The 26,007-nt window shown below is 42.6% G+C and overlaps 1 long non-coding RNA gene across 5 annotated transcripts; it reads left to right on the top strand.

Annotated features, from left to right (window-relative positions):
- The first annotated feature begins 4 nt into the window (after positions 1 to 4).
- LOC309796813 lies at positions 5 to 20,294 on the top strand. Of its 5 annotated transcripts, none has more exons than XR_014292503.1 (6): positions 5 to 131; positions 816 to 849; positions 3,208 to 3,371; positions 14,293 to 14,519; positions 18,161 to 18,210; positions 19,984 to 20,294. It is a non-coding gene; the product is annotated as an uncharacterized lncRNA (long non-coding RNA). The 5 variants fall into 5 exon arrangements; XR_014292504.1 differs by having other exon boundaries at positions 7 to 131; positions 3,228 to 3,371; XR_014292505.1 differs by lacking the exon at positions 816 to 849 and having other exon boundaries at positions 8 to 131; positions 3,228 to 3,371.
- Positions 20,295 to 26,007: the final 5,713 nt, after the last annotated feature.

The following is a 26,007-nucleotide window of genomic DNA, read 5'->3' as shown; positions in this document are numbered from 1 at the left end:
GCGTGTCTATTATGACCGACCCTAAGTAAGGGCCATCGGCAGGCTGGGTCTGGCCACTGCCGGCGCCGCTGCTCTCAGAGGCCAGAAGGCATGGGCTGTCGGCCGCCACCGGGAGGGCAGACGAGGCGGAGGTTTGTAGCACTTGTTTTGGGCAGAAGGCGTAGGCATGTCCTGCCTCCAGCCGCGCTTGGACAGGGGAACGGAAGTGAGAGGGGGTGAGGAGACGGGGGAACTGATAGAGTGACGGACCCGGCGGCGAAAATTGAGGGCGTGGGTGTCGGAAGGGGACGTGTAACTATTACGAAGGTGATGAGTTGTGTGAATCTTTTGGGAAGTATTTGGGGATGGGAGAGGTGGCGAATAGACGAATGGAGGGTAAAATCAGCAGGGTGAAAACGTGTTGTTGGCGGGACACCAGCACATATGAATCGTACCTATATGGGATGATTTTATTGGAGTGATTTTATTGGGCTCCTGGTTTCAGATTCTACTTTTGATGGGTTGACTCCCTTTAACAAATTACTAAGTACTTGCTCTGTGCTGGGTACTGTACTAGAAGTTCTGTAGAGGAAAGGAATTAGCCTTTATCCTCGACACTTACAGCCTGTCAGTTACTATATGCACTTGGAGACAGGCAATTACAATACAAGGAGATAGAGATACCCCAAGTGTTTTGACAACCTACTGGGTGCCACAGACTCTCCTGAGGTTGCCATCTGGGATCTTTGATGTGGTGATTTGACATATATTTTAAAGATAAAATAAGCAGGGCAGAACTATGCAATTTTCTCCAAGCGTGTTCCCTCCCTGTTTAGCTCAGGTGCAGCTACCTGGAGGACTGAGTAGCAGGTAAGGCCCAAACTCGTTTATTCCTGGTGAGAGCATTTGTCCATCACAGTGGCCCTTCCAGGACCCCTGCTGGAGAGTCACTCTTAACTTGAGATCAAGGCCTCCCCTTGCACGCATAGCCTGCAAGCTCTGGGTAGGACCAGAGTGCAGAACTCAAGGGCTCTCTGCCTTAACCATATGAAACACTTCTGTGCCAGCTCTTTGGTTTTCTAGCTTACTCAGTTCATAGCAGGGAATTGTGAATTTACCTGGAATCCTAAGCAATCTTTTTAAAAGTTTGAATCATCAAACCTGCTGCTTTGTTTACCAGAGAAAAAACAGTATAGCAGACAGTCCAAGTCAGTGGTTCTCAAACTTTCCTGTGCATCAGAATCAGCTGGGGGGCTTGTTAAAACACAGATTACTGGATTCCACCACAGAGTTGCTGATTCAGTGGGTCTGGGGTAGGCCCCCAAATTTACATTTCTAGCAAGTTCCCAGGAGATGCTGATACTGCTGGTTCCGGGACCACACTTGGAGAAGTACTGGTCTAAACAGAACTGAGATTAGTAAACCAGAAAGGACATCTCTAGGGAAGACTGGGCATACTTCTAAAGGTTAGACAAGTCTGAAATAAGTCATGGTAGGTATGAAATAAAACGGATGTGTTTTTGTTGTTCATTTGTATGTTTTGAATGGAAGAGCAAACATAAATCTTCCTGAACTAAACAAAGTAAGGTTTGCATCAGCTTTTTCTTCACTCATGGGGTTCAGAGTTCCTTAAATTGTTTAAAAAACAAAGTAGTTCTTTCCTTTTCAGATGTCTCTCTGAGTTATATTCAAGTAGCTAGTTATTTACAGAACTCACACCCCTGCTTGTGTTATCCCCCCCCCCCGAAATGAGGTGTTCTAATTTCTGGTAATAAATTATGTTTGAAGTTAAAAAATGAAGACAGTTGGGACAATCTAATCAACACAAAGATTTGCATAAGCAGCCAGAATTGAGATGGTGTAATAAGTAGTTTTATTTATTTTTCCACCCTCAGTGAAACCCCTTCCTCTTCAGAGGAAATAATCAGTTTATTCACTGTAAAGCACAGAAGGGACCAGAATTCTTACTGTGCCAGAGATTAACTTGAAACCTTCCTTGAGGGATTTACCTAAACAGCCTACTGGAGGGTGGCAGTCCCCAGTTCTACCTACCCTCCATACCCTCCCATGAGCCTGAAAAAGGCCAGGACAGATTTTTAGAAATGTCACTCATTCTAGACCTGTCAATGTAGGATCCCCAAATTCCCCACAGGCCAGTTACAAAACCAAACCAAACCCAAAACCAAACATGCAGACCCACATAAAACACACAAAAAAAGTCCAGATAAACTGGCCTTGGTCTATTGTGAGCCTTTTCAGGGGCCAGCAAGATGCTAGGATGACCAGTGCCCTGGATGTTTCAGAAATCTAAGGGTCTGTCATATCCGCATTGCAAGGGAGGCAGCAGGACACTGTAGGGGGAAGAAAAAGTTTTCCTTGACTCTCTTAGGGTCCCTGGCTGGGTCTGAAAATTAAACTGACAAAGACAGATTAACAAGAGAGAAGCATACAAATGTATTTAATGTAAGTTTTCCATGACACAGGAGCCGGCATAGGGAAATGAAGACCCAGAGAAACAGAGCTGAGTATTTTATGCTAGGTTTGATGAAGATTGGGAAGTCATGGAGAAATATGACAAATTAAGGAGTATGAGAGAAGTGTAGTAAACTGGGGGAGACTTAACAAGTCCTGTTTGTTAGGATTTTTCTCTACATCCCTTTGTATTTGGAGATAAAGATTCTCCTTTCCTCTGGATATAAGGAGGGAACCTCTCACATGAGGGTTTTATGACCTGTCTCAGGGGAGAAGAGGGGCAAGAGGTCAAGTGTCTTTCTTGTTTCTGCCATTTACTCAAATTCCTTCAGCTTTAAAATATTCACTGTGCCACGGTGCCATATTTTGGGGTAGCGTGTTCTGAACCTTGTCAGCAGTCACACACACGACTCTTGAATTTCAATTAAATTTCACTTATGGTTGGTGAGCCTTTCAGTTATACTTGTGCACTGACTTCACATCCGTTTTATTTCATATCTACCATGACTTATTTCAGACTTGTCTAACCTTTAGAAGTGTGCCCAGTCTTCCCTAGAGATGTCCTTTCTGGTTTACTAATCTCAGCCCTCATCTCTGCCTAATTCACACTTAGTCTTACAGACAGTATAATTTTCTATGAAATATGAGGAGATAAAAAGGAATAAAATAAACCTATTATTTTGAGCTATGTATCACTGTGTCCTAAGTAATTCCTAAGTAGGAATGATTTAATTTTGTTGCTTGAACACTCAATAGCTTATGGACCCTGTGAGCAGACAGATGGATGCTGAAGAGAATTTGGGGCCATCTGTGTCAGAGCAGCAAACACATGATTACTCCAGAATTCAGATTCAGACAGGATTGTTTGCAGTCCAGACTTCTTGCTTGTTACAGCTGATTCCCTAAACAACTTTAAATCAGTAAGTATCTCTCACCTGAAGTGGAGTGGGCTTTTAGGTCTGGCACTTAACCACAAGGCTATGGATGTCATTCCTTTGTTTGGAATGGTTTTTTTGAGGATGGGAGTTCTTACATCAAGTGAGTGAGAACTATAAAGTAGAGGGGAGAAGGGTAATTATCATAATATCACGTTTCTTTGCAAAATAAGATTAGAGAAAAATGAAGCACTCACTAGGAGGAAGAGGAGGCAGAAGTATATTCTAGAATCTGGAATCTGCAACTGGTGAGCCAGTTGCTGGGTGTATAACTTATTGCTTTTCCCACAGTAGAGGCCTAAACCCCCATGTGCCTGCAGCCAGGTTCCCCTTAGGTCCTGTGATCTGTTGGGGACAGGGTAGCTATTGCCGCTATTTATCATGATAACTTTTCTGCACTTGATAAGGTGATGAAGAAACCCTGATAACCTAATCTCTTATAAATATGTATTTTTTAAAACTATGGAAGCATTTTAATAGCCTCTGGAGATCCAAGGAATTCATATAATTGTCTTCCAAAACTGCATGTAAAAGAGCCAAATCCAAAGTCTTACTGAAAGCTGGAGTTCAGGAGATCAGAAATGGCCTTGCCAGAAATGTGTTTTCTAATTTCAGGGTCCTTAGAGGAGTTCCAGTGCCCTGCAGCCAAAGTCCACCAGGAACATATCTATGGTTTAACAAGTCGCGTTGGTTAGTTAGTGAGTTGAGGGAGAATGCACACCATGGGGAACTGGTGAAACATCTCAGAGGGTGTTAGAAAGGACTTATTATAGGATTTGGACTTGTGTTAGGTGATTTGGGGGAGGATTTAAAGAAGCGAGGCTTTGCTCTGGATTGGATTCTGTTAGGAAGTAACAGACTGTACATAGAGGTAATTCCATGATTGGGTATCTTTTTTTTTTTTTTTGCGATACGCGGGCCTCTCACCGGTGTGGCCTCTCCTGTCGTGGAGCACAGGCTCCGGACGCGCAGGCTCTGGACGCGCAGGCTCAGCGGCCATGGCTCATGGGCCCAGCCGCTCCACGGCCTGTGGGATCTTCCCGGACCGGGGCACGAACCCGTGTCCCCTGCATCAGCAGGCGGACTCTCAACCACTGCGCCACCAGGGAAGCCCCATGATTGGGTATCTTAATGAATCTTATCTAGGATAGACTAGAAGGAGGCTAATTGGTAAAGTAGCAGCTATTAGCCAGGATAGGAGGATGTCTGCTTATGTTGTGGTTTGGTCAAAGTTCATGTTTTGTCTCTTTTCAGACATGACTATGCAGTAGTCTTGCTTTTGTCACAGAGTGGCCTTGTCTGATGTTGATGGTCTGTGAAATTGGTTACGCTCATCAGGAGAACAACAAGGCCTAGCTGTGAGGGCCAGGACAGCTCCTATATGTCAGTGGCTGTTTTTCTCCTCAGAGTGATCAGTGCCAGGTCCAGCAGCCTGTAGGAGACCAAATTCCCTTTCTGCCAGGAGCCGTATATAGCAGAGAAATAGTTAGATGTGTTGAGCAGGAAAGATTGAGGGCTGGGTGTGGATGAAAGCATCTGGTTACCCACTAACAGAACTTAGGAGCCTCAGTGAGAAATAGCAGTCTCCTGAGATTGTTTTCCTTTAAAAAAATCATAAGAGTATACTTAAGCAAGGTAAGTGGATGGGAGAATATAGCAGATTGTATTTTTCAAAGATGGCCAGAACAGTACCTCTCATCCCATGCTCTCTTCTATAATGTGACCTTGCCACCCTTCCATTGAGAAGTCGGGTTGACGTCCCCTCTGCTTTGAATCTAGGCAGACTTTGATTGTCTAAATCAATAGAATAGGGAGAAATGAGACTCTGTGACTTCTGAGGCTAGGCCATAAGAGTCAGTGTGGCTTGTGCCTTATCTGCAGGGACATTGACCTTTAGAGTCCTGAGCTGCCATGTAAGAAGTCTGACTACCCTGAGACTGCCATGCTTTGAGAAAGCCCAAGTTCATGGTGAGGCCACCTACAGGTCCTCTGGTCAGCAGTCCCAGCTGATAGCAAACATCAGCCGGGAGACCTGTTAGTGAAGACACCTCTAGATGATTAGAGCCCTCAGCTGTTGAGTCTTCCCAGCTGAGGCTCCAGACATCATGGAGTAGAAGCAAGACATCCTTGCTGTATCCTGAGTTCCTGAACAGATTCCGAGAACAAAATGAAATGATTGTTTTGCACCACTGAGTTTTGGATTGGTTTAGCAGAAAGCAATAGTAACCCAAACAGAGGTAGAAATGTTAGTTAACACAAAAGAAATGGAGTGAAAGGAGCAAGGAAGGCAAGTAATTGTAAGAGGGAAAACAGGCTATAGGGACAAATCATTTCGCTTTGCTGTTGCTCCTGCTGCTGCTGAGCTCTTTGATTCCAGAGTGGACAGAAGAGGGAAGAATGGAAAGGGAAGTTATCCAGTACACTAAATGAAACTTCTGTAGATAATTGCACCTCCTTTTAAAATAAGATCTGGAACTATTTAGTTATTTCTTTAATTGAACATCTTGATTAACAGAAGTATGTGGGGTTTTTTTTTCCATAAGGAAACAAGTAGTGACCCTAATTAACAGTATTTATTAACCAGAGGGTGAGGGACGATGCTCTCCTCTATATCATTGTATGAGGTTGGAGGAAATCACAGTGTTATTTCCAATGACATGTATAGAAGTTTTATTCTTTTAATCTGGCAGAATATGGTTCACTTTTAAAGCCTCCGTATGTGTCTATATTTTACACACACGAATAGCTCTTGCTGGGTAAGTCATTCAATCTGTAAGTTAGAATAGAAGTCCTAGTACTATTATTGGAATTGTGTAATTGGTGAGCACTCAAAAGATATTGGTTATAAATGTTGAGTACAACCACCAACTGACCTCCTGGTTATGGGCCAAGTACAGAATGTCTCAGTCTCTTGTTTCTTTGTAAAAGTTCATGTGAATTTGGTGTTTGGCTCTTTCAATGTGTTCCAGCCACACTGAACTCCCCCATTTGAACCTTGATCACCCCTCTCCTACTGCTGGTTCTGCTTATTCCCTATACATTCTTCCTTGGAAAGTATTCCTGTCTGTTCACACATATCCTAATCTTTTCCAACACTCAAGGCCCAAAGTCAGTGAGCGCCACTTGTTTGGAACCCTAGATCTCGTGTTCTCCTCTTCATAACCTTTCCTTGTTTCTCTTTTCTGCCACCTTCAGTTTGCATTATAGTTATCTGGGCATGTGCCTGGCCCTCCCACCAGTCTGTGAGCCCCTGGAAAACAGAATCTATATTAGATTGATTTGGGGGTTCCTCACAGCTCTAAGAGGGATGTTTTGTTCATCTTTAGGATCTGCAGAGAGGAAACCTGAGCCTGGAGATGCTAATGAAGATCATATATCCAGTCAGTGGCAGAGCTAGGGCCAGAACCCGGGTCTCCTAATTCACAGCTTGATGTTTTCCACTAGATGAAGGAGAAGAAGAGGAAGCGGGGGAGAGGAAAAGCAGGAGGATGTAGTATGCTTCATGAGTGCAAACCTTTGGTATCTGTTTCATTCACTACTGCATTCCCCAGTGCCTAGAGCAGTGCCTGGCACATAGTAGGCACTCAGTAAATATTTACTGAAATAATAAGCAATTGGGGTAAATAGGCATTCATGTACAGGGATGATAACAATGACCTTAGGGGGCATGGGTATTGTTTACTTATCACAAGTCCTTACCTCATGCATTGCTTTGATGCATGAAAGGAGAAACACAAAGCCAGAAAACCCCAGCTTTTCCTGCGCTTGTATTTTTCCACTGCTCTCTTGCACCACTTATCTTTCCCTGGTAGCAGTTCTGAGGACTCTGAGACAGCTCCCACTGAACTCTTGCATTAATGTTCTGATAAAAGAAAAATATGATGTGCTGGGCACAAAATGTCATTTTATGTAAAAACCTTGGGAAAGTTAGTATTTCTTTAAAAGAAAAAAAAAAGAGCTCATTACTAATGGCTGCCTTTTATTGGCCTTGCTGGGGGCATCACAGTGGGACAATGTGGCTGGGGTCTACGGTTGCCCAAGAGGTCCTGCTCTCTCAGTAGAGCTGACCCCAGGTAATGGAGGCCGTAGGTGTGGCTGAAAAACAGGAAATATGATGGATAAAACCATATATATTTTAGCCCCTGTACTTACTGGCCTGTGGCCATCATCCCGATAACTCCTACCTCAAATCTCACTAAGGAAAATCCCATATGCCCTCCCTCCCCAATCTGAATTCTTCCTCCTTTGGCATAGTGATCTTTTGTTTCCTTGCCTTTGCTTATTCGGTTCTGAAAAAGGTATCTTTTCCTTAGCTCTACTCCAATCTTTCTTCTTCCTGATTCCCACACCCAGGGCCAAAGTGATTTTGACTAAATTTATATAGGAAAAGTATCTCCTTGTCTGTGGTACCTGAAGGTACAGTTTGTAAGATTTAAAATCTGGGGCAGTGGGAGGAGGAAATGCACTTTGGCCTCAGTCTAGTCCTAAGCCACATGGTTTATAAAAACCTCCATTTGAGGAGTTAAGGGAGCTTGCCCAGATGAAGAGCACAGACTCCGGAGGAAGACTGCCTGTGTTGCAGTTTGGGCTCCACATCCCATAGGCTTTGATGACTCTGAGCAAGGTATTAAACCTCTCTGTGTTGTAGTTTTCTTATCTGTAAAATAGAGAGTTGTTAGGGGGATTTGCAGAGTTAATATAGGTGAAGCACTTAGGATGGTGCCTGGCAAACAGTAAGTGCTGTTTATTTTATTCTTTTTTTGTATTAGAGTATAGTTGATTTACAATGTTTTGTTAGTTTCAGGTGTACAGAAAAGTGATTCAGTTATACATATACATATATCCATTCTTTTTCAGGTTCTTTTCCCATATAGGTCATTACAGAATATTGAGTAGATCTCCCTGTGCTATACAGTAGGTCCTTGTTGGTTATGTATTTTATATATAGTAGTGTGTATATGTTAATCCCAAACTCCTAATATATCCCTCCCCCACCTTTCCCCTTTGGTAACCATAAGTTTGTTTTCGAAGTCTGTGAGTCTGTTTCTGTTTTGCTTTGGGTTGTTTGTTTGTTTGGTTGGTTTTGGCTGTGCAGCGTGGCATGCAGGATCTTAGTTCCCCAACCAGGGATCGAACCTGTGCCCCCTGCAGTGGCAGCATGGAGTCCTAACCACTGGACCACCAGGGAATTCCCTGTTTCTGTTTTGTGAATAAGTTCATTTGTATCATTTTTTTTAGGTTCCACATATAAGTGATATATGATATTTGTCTTTCTCTGTCTGACTTCACTTAGTATGATAATGTCTAGATTCGTCCATGTTTAAACAGTAAGTGCTGTTTAAATGTTAGGTGTTATATCTGTCATTTTTATTATTATTAAAATTATTAAAACAGACCCTTGTGTGTATGTACCATCAGAAGCCTAAGGGGAGACGTGAGTGGCACCCCACATGCATAATAAATAGGTTTTAGAGAAGCCAAACATGCTGAACAGACCCAAAGAATTAAGGAACTTTATCTAAGAGAGTGTTTTCAGGAGTTTTATTTTGGTTGTTTTAATCTTTTACTAAAAACAAATCTCAATTACAAGCCATCGCTTGTGCTTTTGGAATCATGTCTAAGACACAACTGCCTAATCTAAGATTGGGAAGATTGACACCTATGTTTTCCTCTAGTTTTATATTTTAATCTCTTACATTTAGGTCTTTGATCAATTTTGAGTTACTTTTTGCATATAACGTGAAGTAGAAGTCCAACTTCATTCTTTTGCCTGTTAATATCTAGTTGTTCCAGCACCATCTGTTGAAAAGACTATTCTTTCTTATTGAATGATCTTGGCACCCTTGTTGAAAATAAAGGTCCGAGTTTATTTCTGGACTCTCAATTCTATTCCACTGATCTGTATGTTAATCCTCCGCCAGTACCAGTCTTAATTACTATAGCTTTGGGATAATTTTTGAAAGCATGAATTCTGAGTCCTATTACTTACTTCTTCCTTTTTTTTTCAAGATTGTTTTGGCTGTTTGGACCCTTTGAATTTTCATGTGATTTTAGGATCATCTCATCCATTTCTGCAAGACAGCAAGGAGTTTGATAGGGATTGCATTGAATCTGTAGAACAATTTATGGAGTATTGCCATATTAACAATATTAAGTCTTCTGATCCATGGGCACGGGATTGTTTGTATTTATTTAAACATTGTTTTGTAGTTTTCAGTATACAAGTCTTGCACTTCTTTTGTTAAATTAGTTCCTAAGTAATTTTTATGCTATTATAAACGGAATTGTTTTATTAATTTACTGTTTGGAGTGTTCATCGCTACTGTATTTAAATGTATTTTGATTTTTGTATTGGATTTTTGTGAATTCTTTTGATTTTATATGTAAAAGATCATGCCACCTACAAATACTTCTTCCTTTCCAACACGGATGCTTTTTATATCTTTTTCTCCCTCATTGCCCTGGCTAGAACCTCCAGCACAATGTGGAATAGAAGTGGCAAGAATGGAAATCCTTGTCTTGTTTCTGGTCTTATGATGTGTCTAGGTGTGAATTCCTTTGAGCTTATCTTGGAATTTGTTGAGCTTCACGGATGTATAGATTAATGTTTTTCATCAAATTTGGAGAATTTCAAGCATATTTTCTTCAAATATACTTTCTGTCCCTTTCTCTTTCTCCTCTCCTTCTGGGACTCATTATGTGTATGTTGGTATGCTCATAGGTCTCTGAAGCTCTGTGCATTTTTCTTCATTCTTTTTTCTTTCTGTTCTGCAGTCTGGCCAATCTCAATTGACTTGTCCTCAATTTTGATGATTCTTTTTTCTGCCAGCTCAAGTCTGCTGTTGAGCCCCTTCGGTGAATATTTTATTTATTGTACTTTTCAACTCCAGAATTTCTGTTTGGCTCTTTTTAATAATTTCTGTCTCTTTATTGATATTCTCTGTATGGTGAAACATCCTTATCATACTTTTAAGTCTCTGTACATGGTTTGATGTAATTAGTTCTTTCAACATACTTATAATAGGTTATATGAAGCCTTTGTCTAGTAAGTCTAATGTCTCAGCTTCCTCAGGGAGTTTCTATTGACTGATATTTTTCCTGCATTTGGGCCTTCCTTCCTTCCTCCCTCCCTCCCTCCCTTTCTCTCTCCCTTTCTTTCTTTCTTTTTCTTTCTTTTCTTTCTTTCTTTCTTTCTTTTTCTTTCTTTTCTTTCTTTCTTTCTTTCGTGTGTCTCATGTTTTTCTGTTTAAAAGTGGACATTTTGGGGGCTTCCCTGGTGGCACAGTGGTTGAGAGTCCGCCTGCCGATGCAGGGGACACGGTTTCGTGCCCCGGTCCGGGAAGATCCCACATGCCGCGGAGCGGCTAGGCCCGTGGGCCATGGCTGCTGAGCCTGCACATCCGGAGCCTGTGCTCCACAACGGGAGAGGCCACAACAGTGAGAGGCCCGCATACCGCATACCGCAAAAAAAAAAGGGGGGGGGTACATTTTGAATACTGTGGCAACTCTGGAAATCACATTCACACTGCAAGGGTTTGTTGTTGTTGCTATTTGTTTAGTGTCTTTCTTGGACTAATTCTGTAAAATCTGTATTTCCTGTTGTGTGTAGCCACTTAAGTCTTGCCCAGTTATATCACTGTGGATTAGTTGTCAGCTAATAATTGGTCAGAGGTTTTCTAAAGTGTCTTGAACCAATAACCCTCCCACTTTTTGCAGAAAGGTTCTGCGTGTATTGTGGTACACTGTCAGTGCTCTGGTAAGCGGTTCACAATTATGCCTTAGCCTTCACTTCCTGTTTTCACAGATGCTCAAGGTTAGCCACAGGTGAGACATGGGAGCCTTCTAATGTCTTTGCTGGGCATGTGCACAGCCCTTAATGTGTGTGTACTTTTAGATCCTCAGAAATGTATTGTAGCTTTTCAAAGACCTTTTTGGACATCTCATTCTCCAGATCTTCCTTTTAAGTCTTTTGGTCAGTCTTTTGTTTTTCCCAACAGGTATCATGGCCTGAGCAGCTGTGGTGTTAAACAATTGCCACTGATAATGTCTGGCAAATGCCCTGTAAATAGGGCTTTTCCCACTGTCTCACGCCCTGCTGAGTCATGTCAAATAACTACAAGCCATGGGAAAGAGGCTTTTTCAGGGAGCTGACCGATCAAATAGTCATAGTGCTCTGAGGATGGGAGTTTTTGAGGAGCTCCAGGCTGTTCTGCCCCCACCAGTGACTGTCAGGCAGCTGGCTTTCATGGCCTTTTACCATGGGTGTGAGGCCGCTGGTTTTCAAGGCTACCGCTGAACAGGAGAGAGGGGGTTGAAATAGGGCAAGTTAAAAGGCCCCAAAGATCAGTGTTCTTAGCAAGACTCAGTAGTTTTCTTGAATAAATGCTCCTCAGATTGTCTGCAAACTTTTGAATCATTTCCATAGTTCTGAAAAAGTTGATTTTAACACTTTTTGCCAGTGTTCTCATTGCTGTTTTGCAAGAGTGGATCTTCAGAGGTTCCTACTGTGCCATTCTGAAAGCTCCTACTCACAGATTTTTATTCTGTCTAGGGTACAATCAGATCTCCATCTAAAATAACAATCTTGTGTGGATATTTGGGTCAGAACTTCTTAGCAGTGGGCAGGATTTGGACTAACAATGAAAATGCTTAAGATGGCCTCTTCCTGTGTCTTCAGGACTGTCCTGGACTGAGGCTGGGCTACGATCATGAGTAGGACAGTGGATGAAAACTATGGGCAGCCAGTGAGATAATGTTGTTTTTTCCCCAACTAGGTTGTTTCTTTCTGTGCTCATAGGCATCTGAAAACCTGGAGATATGTTTGAGCCAAACTTCTGCAGAGATGGGCCACCAGTTCCCCGTTACTGTTCACCATATTCCCCAGAAAGTTTATTTGACTTGGACCTTTCCTTGAGAAGGAATTTGGGAGAGAATGATATTAAAAAGGGGGAAACAAACACTTACTAAATGAACCAATGAGTAGTGGGCTGGAGAGATCAGGGAAGGCTTCCTGCAGGAGGCACGGGCTTGATCTGATCCTGCAAGAATGGGTGCGTGTTGGTTAGTTGAAGAAAATGTGTGGTGAGTAGGAAAGCAGTTAAATTTAATGCAACCAATTGAGATATCTGTAATTAATTCCCCTCACTGAGCCACTGTAAGAATATATCCCAGGCTTATCCCTGGGAGAAAGCCAGAGACTAGGCAATGATAAAAAAAAAAATGGGGGAGGCAATATATCATAATGGTCAAGAATTCAGGTTCTGATGTCAGACTGCTTAAGTTCAAATCCCAGACTTTCTGCTTATATGCTTATTAGCTGTATGATCCTGGGCAAGTTAACCTCTCTGACCCTATTTATCTGTGAAATAGGGGTACCTTCCTGCCTCACAGGTTTGGTGAGAAGATTAAATGGGATAATGCATCAATAGTGCAAAATACAATGCCTTGCACAGAGTAAGTGCTCACCAATATTTTTTTTCTTCCAGTTTTGAGGCATAATTGACATACACGGCTGTATAAGTTTAAGGTATACAGTATAATGATTTGATTTACGTATATCATGAAGTGATTATCACAATAAGTTTAGTGAACATCCGTCATCTCATATAGGTACAGAATTAAAGAAATAGAAAAAACAGTGTTCTTTGTGATGAGAAGGCTTAGGATTTACTCTCTTAACAACTTTCATATATAACATACAGCAGTGTTAATTGTATTTATCATGTTGTACATTATATCCCTAAGGCAGCCAGATTTTTAATCTGAGTCCAGCCACGAATCCAGATACCAAATGCACAAAGCTGGAAACCATGTCTGTATGGTCAGAATTGAAATTGTTTTTGAATGCTTCCTGCAATTGCTTTGTTTATTTCTGTTCAGTTCACCTTTAGAATTTGGTAGCATATTATTGAAAATGCCAGCATGTTTCCATATGTTAGGAAGAATTGTATGGAGTGTTTTTTGTTTATGTTTGAGAGACAGAACATTAAACAGGGCACTGCAATAGAGGCAGGGATCCCACAGAGAGAACCCCCAGGGCCTAGGTGAGATTCAGAGGGATGGAATCAAGTCCTTGATCAGCTTAACCTCCTGGGAGTAGATTCTACTACCTGAGCTTTTCTCTCCTTGGGTTTCAGAGGTCCAAGGTTTTTATTTATTCACTCATCAAACAGGCACTGGGGAGGGTGGAGGCACAGTGGTATTTTTTTTTTTTTAACTAGAGCAGGGGCTCTGGACCCAGGTCAGGCTTGAATCTGAGCCCTAACATTTCCTAGCTCTGTGACCTTGGGCAATTTGCCTAACCTTTCTGTGCCTCTGAAGGATAATATCTGTCTCATAGAATTACTGTAAGAGTTAAATGATTTAATACATGTGTACATAAAGGACTTAGACAAGTTCCTGGCATATAGTAAATGTTCAACAAATGTTAAATGTAACTAATTTTATACTGGGTGGGAAGGTGATTATTTTAATTTTCTGTTTACATGTTTAACTCTGTTTATATGCTCAATTAAACAGAATTCAACTGTTCACTCTTGTGTCTCCCATGCCTAGTAATTTTGTTAGGTGAATGAATGTTCACTGGTAAACAATCCTTATGTAGTGAGAGGTGCTATAACAGAGCTTGAGTACAAGGCACTTTGCAGGACATGAGGGATATGATATGTTATCCTCAACTTTGAGCAATTCAGGGAACATTTGGTTGAGAGGGGCTGTTCCCTTCTAGAATTTTCAGTGCAGTCAGATCTATGAGAGCCAACTGCATCCAGGAACTAGGTAAAGCGATGCTAGAGAGCCACCAGGTGGCAGTACTGCACAGGGATTCAAGTAGCAGAGGAAAAGAGGAGCCCTTTCCAGCCAAGAGTTCATGTTTATGTCTGACGCAGTTTTTCTCTCCTCTCCACAGAAATTCAAGCCATGATTTCTTCCCCTTTGTTCTGCTGGTTTTGGAGCACTGCTATTCCTACCCAAGGCTGCTTGGGAGTCATCTAGCGCTCAAGCCACTCTATCTTTACCAGGGAGAGGAGAGAAACGATGCTGAGTATATTTCCAGTTCTTTGCATGTTGGGCTTCTAACTCCACACCACCGACTTGTTTCTCCTGCTGTGCCCTGGATGGAATTAAAAGAGTGAGGTGAGAAGCAAAACTAACATTTTTTGAGACAGCAGGCACTGTGTCAGAAACTTTATATAATCACGTTGTTGAATTGCCACAGAACCCTGAGAGATTAGTTTTGTCATTTATTTTGTCCATCATCTTGCTTCAGCAATTATTAACATAGGCGTGGCCAGGCTTGTTTCAGCTATACCCCCCATCCAACACCACTGGATTATTTTCAGGCAAATCCCAGATAATTTTTCACTGCATAATTTTGTTTTTAAATACTTTCTTACATTCTTCTAAAAGGTAAGGACTTTTAAACACACCACAGTATCATTATAACACTTAAAAAAACCCAAGCCATAATATCCTAACATTATCAAATATATACCAAGTATTCAAATTTACCTAGTTGTCTCATTTTTAAAATTGCATTTGGTTCATTCACATCTGGATTCAAACAAAGTTCAAAGATTTAATTCATTTGATATATGAGCTGTGAGCCATTTTCCATAGAGGGAAACTGAGGATCAGAGAGGACCATCAGTTCAGTATTCAAAAACAATTCTCTATTGAATCAGACCTGGTACCAGATGTTGGGGATACAAAGATTAGGAAGACCCAAGTCTCTGCTTCAAGGAACTCAGTCTTATGCTCCTGTAATGCTCTGTGAATATATCTATCACAAGACTTAATACACTATGTTATTAGTATGTGGTTGTGTATCTGTCTTCCCAGATAGGTGGCAAATTCCTTAGAAGGCAGGGGCCAGTTCATAGTCAACGTTGTAATCTGTAACACCTTACGGAAAAACCCGAACAAACTTTTTGGCCAACCCAATACTTAACGTAGTCCCTGGTACATAGTAGGTATTTAACAACTATGGGGAAAGGAATAATTTTGTCTGACTGGGCAGTGGGAACCAGTGAAGAGTTTCAGGCAGGGCAGTGGCATGATAAGGTTATCACTGTAGGTAGGTGACACATGTCATCATTTGGATTGGAGGCAGAGAAGGGGCTATTGCTGAGTTCATACTACAGAGGAGGAGTGCCAGACTAAAGCAGTGGTGGTGAGTCTGGAGAGGAGAAGACAGACTGGAGAGTTACTGAGGATGTGAATTTGGCAGTGTTTGGTAATTTCTTAGATGTAGAGAATGAACGTTTCTGGCTTGGGTAATGGTAGTGCCACCAGTAGATTGAGTGCAAAGAGGAGAAGCGAGTTTGGGGTGGAAGATGAGTTCCACTTTGGACATGCGAAGGTTGTGTCCATGTGATCTTCAGGAGGATGTGTGAGACCAGAGCCCAGGTCGGAGGTCAGGAGTGAAGATCAAGGGATCACAGCGTGTAGGTGGAGCTTGAAAGCCTGAGGGTAGATGCCATCACTCGGGAGAGGACGTGCAGTGAAACAGGGAGCGGACTAAGGAGGAAGCCCTGACACTTACCAAGGGAGTGGAAAATGAGAAGCCCATGAGAAAGATGAAAAAGGAACAGCCGGGGAGACTGGAAAAAAATCAGGACAGTGTGGTGCCACAGAAGCCAAGAGAGGAAAGAGTTCAGGAGAGAGGGAGTGGGAGTGGTTGACACTCTTGAGGCAGGTAAGGAAGTGGTGGTAGAGGATAGCTCAGTGCTACAGCCAGGGTGTGCTGGGTGGTGGAGGAGTGGCAGGTGGTGAGCCTAGAAAGGCCAGTTGGTCCCTCATCCAAAAAGGCCTTGGTCACCCAGCTGTGGAGTTAAGACTTCATTCTGTAGATAATGGGGAGTCATCAAGAGGTTTCAAAAAGGAGTGACCTGGTCAGATCGGGGTGCTCTAGAAAAGTCAGGCTGAGGCAGTGTGGAGAATGCTGTGGAGGAATAGGACTGGAGGCAGGGCTCCTTGGAGTGGAATAAAGTGGCATTTGGGCAGTGGAGGTATGGACTGTCTTCCAGGACTTTTAGTAGGTAAAATTGGCAGGCATTGAAAATGGTAGCTAACACTCACTGAGCTTTTATTATGTGCCAGGCGCTACTCTCAGTGCTTATGTGAATTATCTCACGTAATTCTCACAACCGATCTATGGGGTAGATAACATTATTGACCTCATTTTATGCCTGAGGAAACTGAGGTACAGAGAGATAAAGCAATTTGCAGAGGATCACAGAGCGGGTAAACGACAGAGCCTAGATTTAAGTCCAGGTGGTTGGTTCTAACCCACTCTAACCTGTTTCACTGCATGCCACTCTTAACTTCTAGATTGCTTTGCCTTGACTAGATGTGGGGAGTGAGGGTGTTAGGATTAGGTTCAGCTGTGAGCTATCAGACATCCAAAATAACAGTGGATTAAACAGGATAGAAATTCATTTCTCTTTCATTAAAGAAAGAAATTCATTAAACCCTAGAAGGCTTAATGGCCTGTCATCTCCACAGTGTGACACTTGTCCCCATGGTAGAAGATAGAGCTTTAGTCATCACGTTCATGTTCTAAGCAGCAAAATGCCATGTGGAGAGAAGGAAAGAACAGATACTGGGGACAACTGGCAGTCTCTGCTATAAGAGAAGTTCCAGAACTTTGCCATGGGTGATTGCAAGGAGGATGGGGTTACCAGGAGTTGAGGTAGAGAACACAAGAAACCTGTTGGACCTTTATTATTTTTGTTTGTTTACCCAGGGTCTTTCCCTTCCCTTGGAAACAAAACCCTATTTTTTCAGGGAAAGTGCTGCTCCTCTCCTGTCCAGCCATGGAGTTCTAGTTGGTGTTTCCAGTCCAAGTACCCTGTCATCTCCCCAGTCTCAGTTGATTTGATTGGTTGGCATATGGGCGTGTGATCTAGATCAGAACAATCAGAATCCTTCTCTTCAATTTTTTTAAACCAACTTCAATGGGGGAAAGTATTGTGTCCCACTTTCGTGGCACAGCTTGGAGATGTGTGGCCAGGACCTATTGGTGGCCCTTTTACAACTCCAAGGAGGAAGCTTGTCTGAGAAAATGCAGTCAGCATGCAGGATGAGCTGTAAATTCCTATTAGTGTTCAAGTCTCTGGTCTTGTCCTTGAGGCCCATCCACATCCTTGCCCTTTGTATGATTATGTGAGACTTCCAATAAATTCCCTCTTGTGTTCAAGTCAAAGTTGTGTTTCTGTCACTTGCAACCAATAAAGTCCTGATTAAAGCTGTATTCTAAAAGTTAATTCTGGAATCAATGTAGGTGTGCTTAGGGTTTGTGTGTGTGTGGGGGGGGTCATAGTAAACAGTAACCAGAAGCAGAAAGATAACTTATGAGACTGTTTTAATAGTCTACATGAGAAACAATGAGAATCTGAACTAAGGGGATGTCAGTGGGTACTGTAGCTCCTGGCCAGTCTTGCCATGTCTCTTCTACACCTTGAATCAGTTGCCCATATCTACATATTGATCATCTCTACCTGGATGGAATGCAACAGGTTGCTGTTCATTTTGAGCATGTTTTCCTCTGTATCCCTGGACATAGGTACAATAGCTGCTTAAAAACTCCTCTCTGTTAATTCCAACATCTACATTATATTGGGGGCTAGTCTTCATTGATTACCTTTTTTCTTCAGTATGGGTCACATTTTTCTGTTTCCGATATGCCCAGTCATTTGGATTTGTCAGAGGACATGTTGTAGAGAATCTGGGTTCCATTGTGTCCCTCTGAAGAGTATTGATTTTTTTTGTTTTAGCAGGTAGTCAACTTGACAGAACTCAAACTCCAGACTCAATTTCCCCTGCAGTAAGCACCACCTGAAATTTCTATTCAGTTCTTTCAGTTTTATCTGAGCTATTTGGAGACTGCCCTGTGCGTGCATGGTTCAGAGGTTGGCCAGAGAGTTGGACAGAGTTTATACACAGAATCTAGGGCTCCACCTGTCAAGATCTCTCCATTCCAGTATTTTACCTCCATAGGCTCCAGCTGCTGAAATCCTGAATTCTGTCTTCCGGTAAAGACTCAGTTTTGCAACCTATCCGGTGACTGATTGGGGCCTGCTCTGTGGCTAAAAGCCTTAAAAATTGGGAATCTCACCTAGTTCTAATCCTGTCCTTTAACTGTAGTTTCTTTTCCAGTTTCTGCATGCTTCAGGTTGTTTGTCAGTACTTTCAGGTAGTTGTTTTTTAATATTTTGTCCAGAGTATATTGTTATATCTGAAGGAAAGGTGGCTTGATAGAAGCTACTCGGTCATTTATTGGAAGCCAGAACCTGCCTGGTCACTATTGTATAACCTGTGGCCAATATAGCAAGACTCTTCTAGTCAGGTAATAAGAAATTATACCCAGATTATATCCAGATGTTAGCTCTCAATGATGTGACTTGAAAAAGGCAGTTTTATAACCAGATAAGCTAAATGTGATGAAGTTTCAGGATGACAGGTTTGGAGGTATGAGAAGCTTGATAAGCCCCCACCTGGGCTTTCCCATGAGCTAAAATGAGTTCACTCTGGACAGGCAGGGTCCTGCTTCCACAAACCTGAGTGCCTTTTTCCATAAGGAGATTCACTTTTTAAATATCCCCTGTCCTGCTATCTCTTAGTCACCTCCTCTTTAAAAAAATTATCTGAGTTTATTGTAGTAAATGTAACCTCTGTATAATTCACAGATCAGAATGAGAGGCCAAGGCCCCTACCCAGTCCTCTGCCAGATCTAGTATCTGGGATGGAGAAGAGTGGATAAATTGCAAAACTTTTTAGCAGGTTGAATGGTTGGGGATTGGTGACAAAGTATATGAGGTGGAATTAGAGGGTAGAGTTAAGGATGACTTCCAGATTTCTGCCTTGGACATCTGGAAGGATGGTCAATACAAAATAGAGGATGTAAGAGAGAGAGCAAGTTTAAGGGGGAAGATGAATTCAGCTTTGGCCATGTTTGAGGTACCTGTGGGACATCCAGTCAGAGTACATCTGAGTCTGAGGACTGGAGAGAGATCTGGGATGGAGATGTATAATGGAGAATCTCCAGTGGATAAGTGATAGATGAGGCCATAGTTCTAGATGATGTAACCAAAGAGCATGTACAGGGTGAGAAGAGAACTGATAATGAAGCCCAGTAGTTAAGGGCATAAGAAATGAGTCACTTTAGGAAACTGAGAAACAGAAAAATTAAAGACAAACAAGGAAAGGTGGTATACAAAAGTCAGGGGAGGAGAATTTCATGAAAGAGTTAGTGGTCAGTAGGGTCCAGTTCAGCAGAAAAAGCAAGCAAAGCAAGTACTGAAAAACAGGCATTGGATTTAACAACTAAGAGTCTTTACCTCAGAAATTGCAATTTCGGTGGAGTGGCAAGGAGTGTTGCCAGATTGCAGTTTGAGGAGTGCATGGGTGTGGTAGACTTTAACATGTGTTTTCTGTTAACCATTCCTTCCAGTAATCATACTCCTGTATAGTCCCCTAGTCTTGAATCTGGTAAAGGCTCTAAATAAGTTTAACTGATAGAATGCAGGGAAGTGATGGTGCTTGACTTATGAGAGTAGGTCATAAGAAGCCTTATAACTTTTGCCTTGGTCTTTTGGAGCTCCGAGCAATCATTTAAGAAGTCTGATCACCCTACTAGAGAGACCACATGGAGAAATTGTGAGACGACATGGAGAGAGAGAGAGAAGCCCGGCTGCACCCATGGTTCCAGAAATCCCCACCAAGACGCCAAGCATAAAGGAAACCAGAACCATCCTGGCTCCACCAGATCAACCTAGCCGCCAGCCGGATGCCGCCAAGTGGCTCCAGTAGATGCCACGTGGGGCAGAAAAACTGTCCAGTAAGCCTTGCCCAAATTTCTCACCCACCCATTCATTGCAATAATAAAATGACTATTGTTTTCAGTCCCAAGTTTGCGGGTGGTTTATTACACAGCAATGTATAACTGGAACATTGGGCATTGAAGTAATAGAGATTGTAAATGCATGTTATACTTCCAATAAGCTTGGAAAGGGAAAGATCAGATGGCAGCTGGAAGGTCTCATAAGATTGTGGTAGGATTTTTTTAAAGATAGTAGGGACTTGAGAATGTTCACAGCTAATGGGGCAGGAGCTAGGAGACAGAGAAGGTTGAAGATACAGAAGAGAGAGGTGATGAGTGAGGCATGAGATTTCTGAGAAGGGAAGGGATGAGATCCAAAACTCCAATAGAGGAGCTGATGTTAGACATAAGGGTAGTGGGGCACTATAATCTCTAAAATAGGAGACGTCTTCCCTCCTCTGGATCTTTAAAAATCTCAGGCTTTCCCATGTACTGGACATAAGAGAGTATATGAAGGTTGGTTGGACAGTAATGGATCTCCCAAGAATTGGTTGACTGTGGTACTTTCTTTCGCTTACTCACTTTACCTATACCAGGAAGTGACTAGAATTCACATCCTTAGTTCTATTTTTCCTGTTAACAAAGAGTTTATTCTGTGTACTGAGAATTTTGGGAACAGGAATAGGTATTGGGCTTGAGGATAGTGATGAAGATTTGGAAGGGCTATTGTGAGAAGTGAGAGCAGGAACTGACTAAAGTGTTGTGGGAGGATTTCCAGGTGGCATTAGATTGAAAAACCACCAAAATGAGAGTGTACTGATCACTATACCCATGATATTTTCATTATCAGTTCTTAGAACACATAGCATAAGATAGAAAAGACAATCCTTGTGTGGATTCAGAGCTGATATCTTGGGGGCAAGGTTTGATGAGAATATTGGTCAGAGAGGTAGAAGCAATTGATTATAAGATATAGAGTAAAAAACAAGTAAAATGGGAAGCCATGCTGGGAGGAAAATGGATGGATCAAGGAGGTCTTGATAAGGTTGAAGAGTTAGTGCAGTGGGGATAAGAGAGAGAATGAGCTGGAGAGACAGGAGTAAACTAAAGTTCACTGTTTAAAGAATTCTAGGTGATCACAAAGTTCAGGATATGACCATGAAAGAAGGTCATTGGAGACAAGATGATCAAGGGAGTGACAGGCCAGGGTGTTGGATGAGTAAAAACATGGAACTTGAAATTACTTTAGGTAATGGAAGAACTTAGGGATGGAAAAGAAGAAATTAATTGGGATGCCATAACCCTCAATGAATATAAGGGAGTGAACAGAGTTCAGAAGCTGACACAGCAAGAAGGCTGTGATGTACCTTACAGAGAAAATGCATGCATTGGATAAGCTTCATTCAGGCATGAGTTAGTGACGTTGACTGTGAGTTCAATTTATTGATTTAACAATATGGTACATCCAGAAAAGGGAAGAGGAAATTTGATAACCTATATGTGACGCCACTCCAGAAATCACTAAAATACCATTTGTGTGCGATGAAGCTATGGCAAAGATGGAAAAGCAGCTAAATTTGTAGGTTCATAAGATGGCAACCAAACTTTACAAAGCATATAGTAAACAACATTTTTGTGAGGCTGAGAGCCAAAGAAATTTAAGGTCATGATACCCGGGTCAGGAAAATGTTAGACCCTTCTTGGTATTATAAAGAAACAGTGCAGGGACTTCCCTGGTGACACAGTGGTTAGGAACCCACCTGCCAATGCAGGGTACACGGGCTCGAGACCTGGTCTGGGAAGATCCCACAAGCTGCGGAGCAGCTAAGCCCCTGTGCCCCAACTACTGAGCCTGTGCTCCAGAGCCCGTGAGCCACAAATACTGAGCCCATGTGCCACAACTACCGAAGCCCACGTGCCTAGAGCCCGTGCTCCACCACAAGAGAAGCCACTGCAATGAGAAGCCCGTGCACTGCAATGAAGAGTAGACCCTGCTCATCGCAACTAGAGAAAGCCCACGTGCAGCAACGAAGACCCAATGCAGCCAAAAATAAATAAATAAATAAATAAATTTATTTTAAAAAAACAGTGCATATAATTCATTATTTTAAGAAATATAAAATAAGGTGTCTTTAAACAGAAACACAAGTGAAACAAGGTTATATGTTGATTGGTTGATGAGAATGTGACATGGGGCTTGCAGGAACCTTACCCTGTCTGTCTGTTAGGAGCAGTGACTCAGCATTTGCTAGTTCACTGCTCAAGGTAATTTTATTGAACATGACTACCATGTACAATGAGAATTGACGTGTATATGTGTATGTGTGTGTGTTGGAGTATTTTAAGGCAAATTTCAGACATCCTAACATTTCCTTTCTAAATATTTCAGTATGTATCTCCAGCACAGTGGTTCTTCAAGTGTGGTCTAGGGACCCTGGAGACACCTGACACCCGAGACGCATTCAAAGTTCTGGGAAATCCTCCTTTTTCCCACTACATATCTCCATAAGGTTGGATTTTCTTCATACACATCAACCAAAATAACCACAATCGTATCACAGTGATGAAGCAAATACGAGAGTCTAGCTGTCTTGTATTACAGGGATTTTCAAAAATATAAAATATTTCTAAATTAGTTTTTGTTTTGGAAAATAGTTATTTTAATAAGATATGTTGTTTACGTTAACATGTAGGTTTATTGTTATTTAATGACTTAATAAATGTTTTTAGATATTTTCAGTTTTGAATTTGAATATAGTAAATATTGGTAGATCTATAACCTATATAAGCGAAAGTCTTTAGGGTCTAAAAACATAGTACTGATCTTTTTTTTTTTTTAGTAGGATCTTTTTTTACCATGTGCATGTAATTTTATTTTAAACTGTATTATAAAACACCTGTCAGAATTTTAAAAAGAAGCACTAGTGCACTTCCTTTGAGTACATATTTGCAAAACTTGCCAAAAGGAAAAGGAATTTTTAAACTACTCCAGCAATGCATGAAAAGGAACTAGCACAGAATGATTCTAATAATTAAAGTCACCAAGGCTACTTTTTGAAACTCTGGAAATCCCACAATAGCTTTTTTAAAAAAACTTTATTTATTTATTTATTTATTTATTAAAAAATTTTTTTTGCGGTACGCGGGCCTCTCAGTGTTGTGGCCTCTCCCATCGCGGAGCACAGGCTCCGGACGCGCAGGCTCAGCAGCCATGGCCCACGGGCCCAGCCGCTCCGCGGCATGTGGGATCTTCCCGGACCAGGGGCACAAACCCGTGTCCCCTATATCGGCAGGCGGACTCTCAACCACTGCGCCACCAGGGAAGCCCTGTTATTATTTATTTTTAAAAAACATTTTAATGCTACATTTTGTATACTTTTATTTATTATTATTATTTCTTGGCTGCGAGGCATGTGGGATCTTAGTTCCCTGACCAAGGGATTGAATCCACGCCCTCTGCATTGGAAGCCTGGAGTCTTAACCACTGGACCACCAGCGAAGTCCCCCTTTTGTTTTCAAATAATTATGGCCTCACAGGAAGTTGCAGAAGCAGTGCTGAGAGGCTCAGGTGCCTGTCACCAAGCTTCCCCCAATGACAGTATCTTATGTAATTACCATAAAATATCAAGTCCAGGAAATTGATATTGGTACAGTATTGTTAACTGGACTACAGACCATATTCAGTTGTCATCACTTTTTACACACATTCATTTTCATGAGTGCACGTAGCTCTATACAGTTTTACCCCATGTATAGATTTGTGTAACAACCACCACAGTCAAGATATAAAACTGTTCAGGGCTTCCCTGGTGGCGCAGTGGTTGAGAGTTCGCCTGCCGATGCAGGGGACACGGGTTCGTGCCCCGGTCCGGGAAGATCCCACATGCCACGGAGCAGCTGGGCCTGTGAGCCATGGCCTCTGAGGCTGTGCTCCGCAACGGGAGAGGCCACAACAGTGAAAGGCCCGCATACTACACACACACAAAAAAAGATCTTAGGGTGGGAACTGTGAGACAGGTGTCATGGAAACCAAGGGAAAATAGTATCTGGAAGGAGGGAGATAACGCAAAAGAAGGTCATTCAAAGGCTAGTTTCTCGTGACAAAAGACTCATTTCATCTCTTAGCGTCTAATGAGACTGAAGGGAAAAAGGAAGGGAGAAAACCCATAATCTTAAATGAAGGCTATCAGAAACAAAATTATTTAAAAGCTTTCTTTTGGCTATAACCCTCAGACTGATCTGAATGCCCAGGTCTCCCATCTCTTCCAAATAGGGAGAACACATACTTCCCAAATAAGGAAAAGCCAGTGTCGCACAAAGTGAAATAAAATATCGGGTATGCATCATTTTGGTGAAATAAAAATTGAGACAACTTCAAGTTTATATGACATAGAGAAGGACTGGGGGCGGGAAGAAAAAGGAATGAATTAGAGGATTTCAAAGCAGTGGTCTATACCGAACCCCCGAGCTAACTCCAGTGAAAAGGAAGGCCCTGGTAGGTGTAGCATTTATTTATTTTTCTTTTTACTCTACCTGGTCCCAGAAAGAAATTATGACAGTATAAACTTTATTTGGGTAAATCATTCAAGAAGTGTTTATAGGGTAAAATTGAGCAAAGGTGAGCAGAAAGAGTAATATTTTAATCTAGGATAAATGAGTGGGCAGATTCCCTCCAAGGGTAGATTTAGAGAAGGATACAAAAGAGGCTACAAACCTACAAGAGTCAGAGGATGTTGGGTGCCCCTGTGGCTTTGGGGGCCTGACTGGAGCTACCTCCTGCCCAGGCGTGCGGGAGGGGTCCCCTTTGGCTCCAGAGAGATGGAGGTGGCTGCCAGGGGCCCAGAAGTGCCCCAGAGGGATGCAAGGAGTGGGCCTCTTGAGCCTTTGCTCCTGGCCAGTTCTCAGCTAAAGGGTCCAAGGCAGAGGAGCTCTCCCAGCGTCCTTCTGGCCATGAGGGTAAAGGAGCTGAGGTTTAAGGCACACCTGGACTGCTGGGGTTGGGGGAGGGGTGGAGGCAGAGCACAGGAGACTGTGCTCCACCCGCTCCACCTAGAGAGGCTGTGGCTGAGGTGGATTGTAAGGTCAGTTGTGGAGTCATGGACAGAGCAGGAGCAAGAACCAGGGAGGAGCTTAAGGGGGGCGATTCTGGAAGGAGAAGCACTTCAAGGCAGGTTCTGAGTGCGGCAGCCCAGGGAAGGCTGCAGTGGGCTTCTTGCAGTGCCTGGCTCCTAGCCCTCCCTCAGTGCCTCAGCCTGGGGGACCCCCCTTTGTTTCTATTGAACAGCCTAGCGTAATTAGAGCCTCAACACCCCTCTCCTCTTGGGACCACACAGCCCAGGGTTCTGTGTGAAACCTCTGGGTCTGCAGTTCCTACCAGGCTTCCTGTCAATCTAGATGTGAGTCCCCTGCCCGACCATCATGCCCTGTCCCCTTCTCCCCGCCTCCCCTACCCACACAGCTTCCTGTTCCTCTCCTCCACACACCATCCCCCCCCCGCCCCGCACAGCACACCCTGTCCTCTCACCCCTAGTTCCTTCCTGGCAGACTCCCTCAGGTCTGCATTCATTTCACTCCACACCTTGAATTAAATAAAATCATCCCCCTACCAACCTTGTCCTGTTCACAAGGATAGGAACTAATGATATATCTACAAAGAACATGGGACCCTCAAGGACTGAGGTCATTTCAGTCATTTTAAAAAATCATCTCCAATCTGAAGCCATGAGATGGGGCAGGATCAGGTGTCCAGGAAGGTGTCTCCCATATTAATGCCCTCAGTTCTGAAAGGCTATGTGGGCTTTC

This window comes from Mesoplodon mirus (genome assembly GCF_964341445.2).
Source record: "Mesoplodon mirus genome assembly, chromosome: X".
In the NCBI taxonomy this organism is placed as follows: Eukaryota; Metazoa; Chordata; class Mammalia; order Artiodactyla; family Ziphiidae; genus Mesoplodon; species Mesoplodon mirus.
The sequence above is the reverse complement of the archived record's forward strand: the minus strand, read 5'-3'. Positions and strand labels throughout refer to the sequence as shown.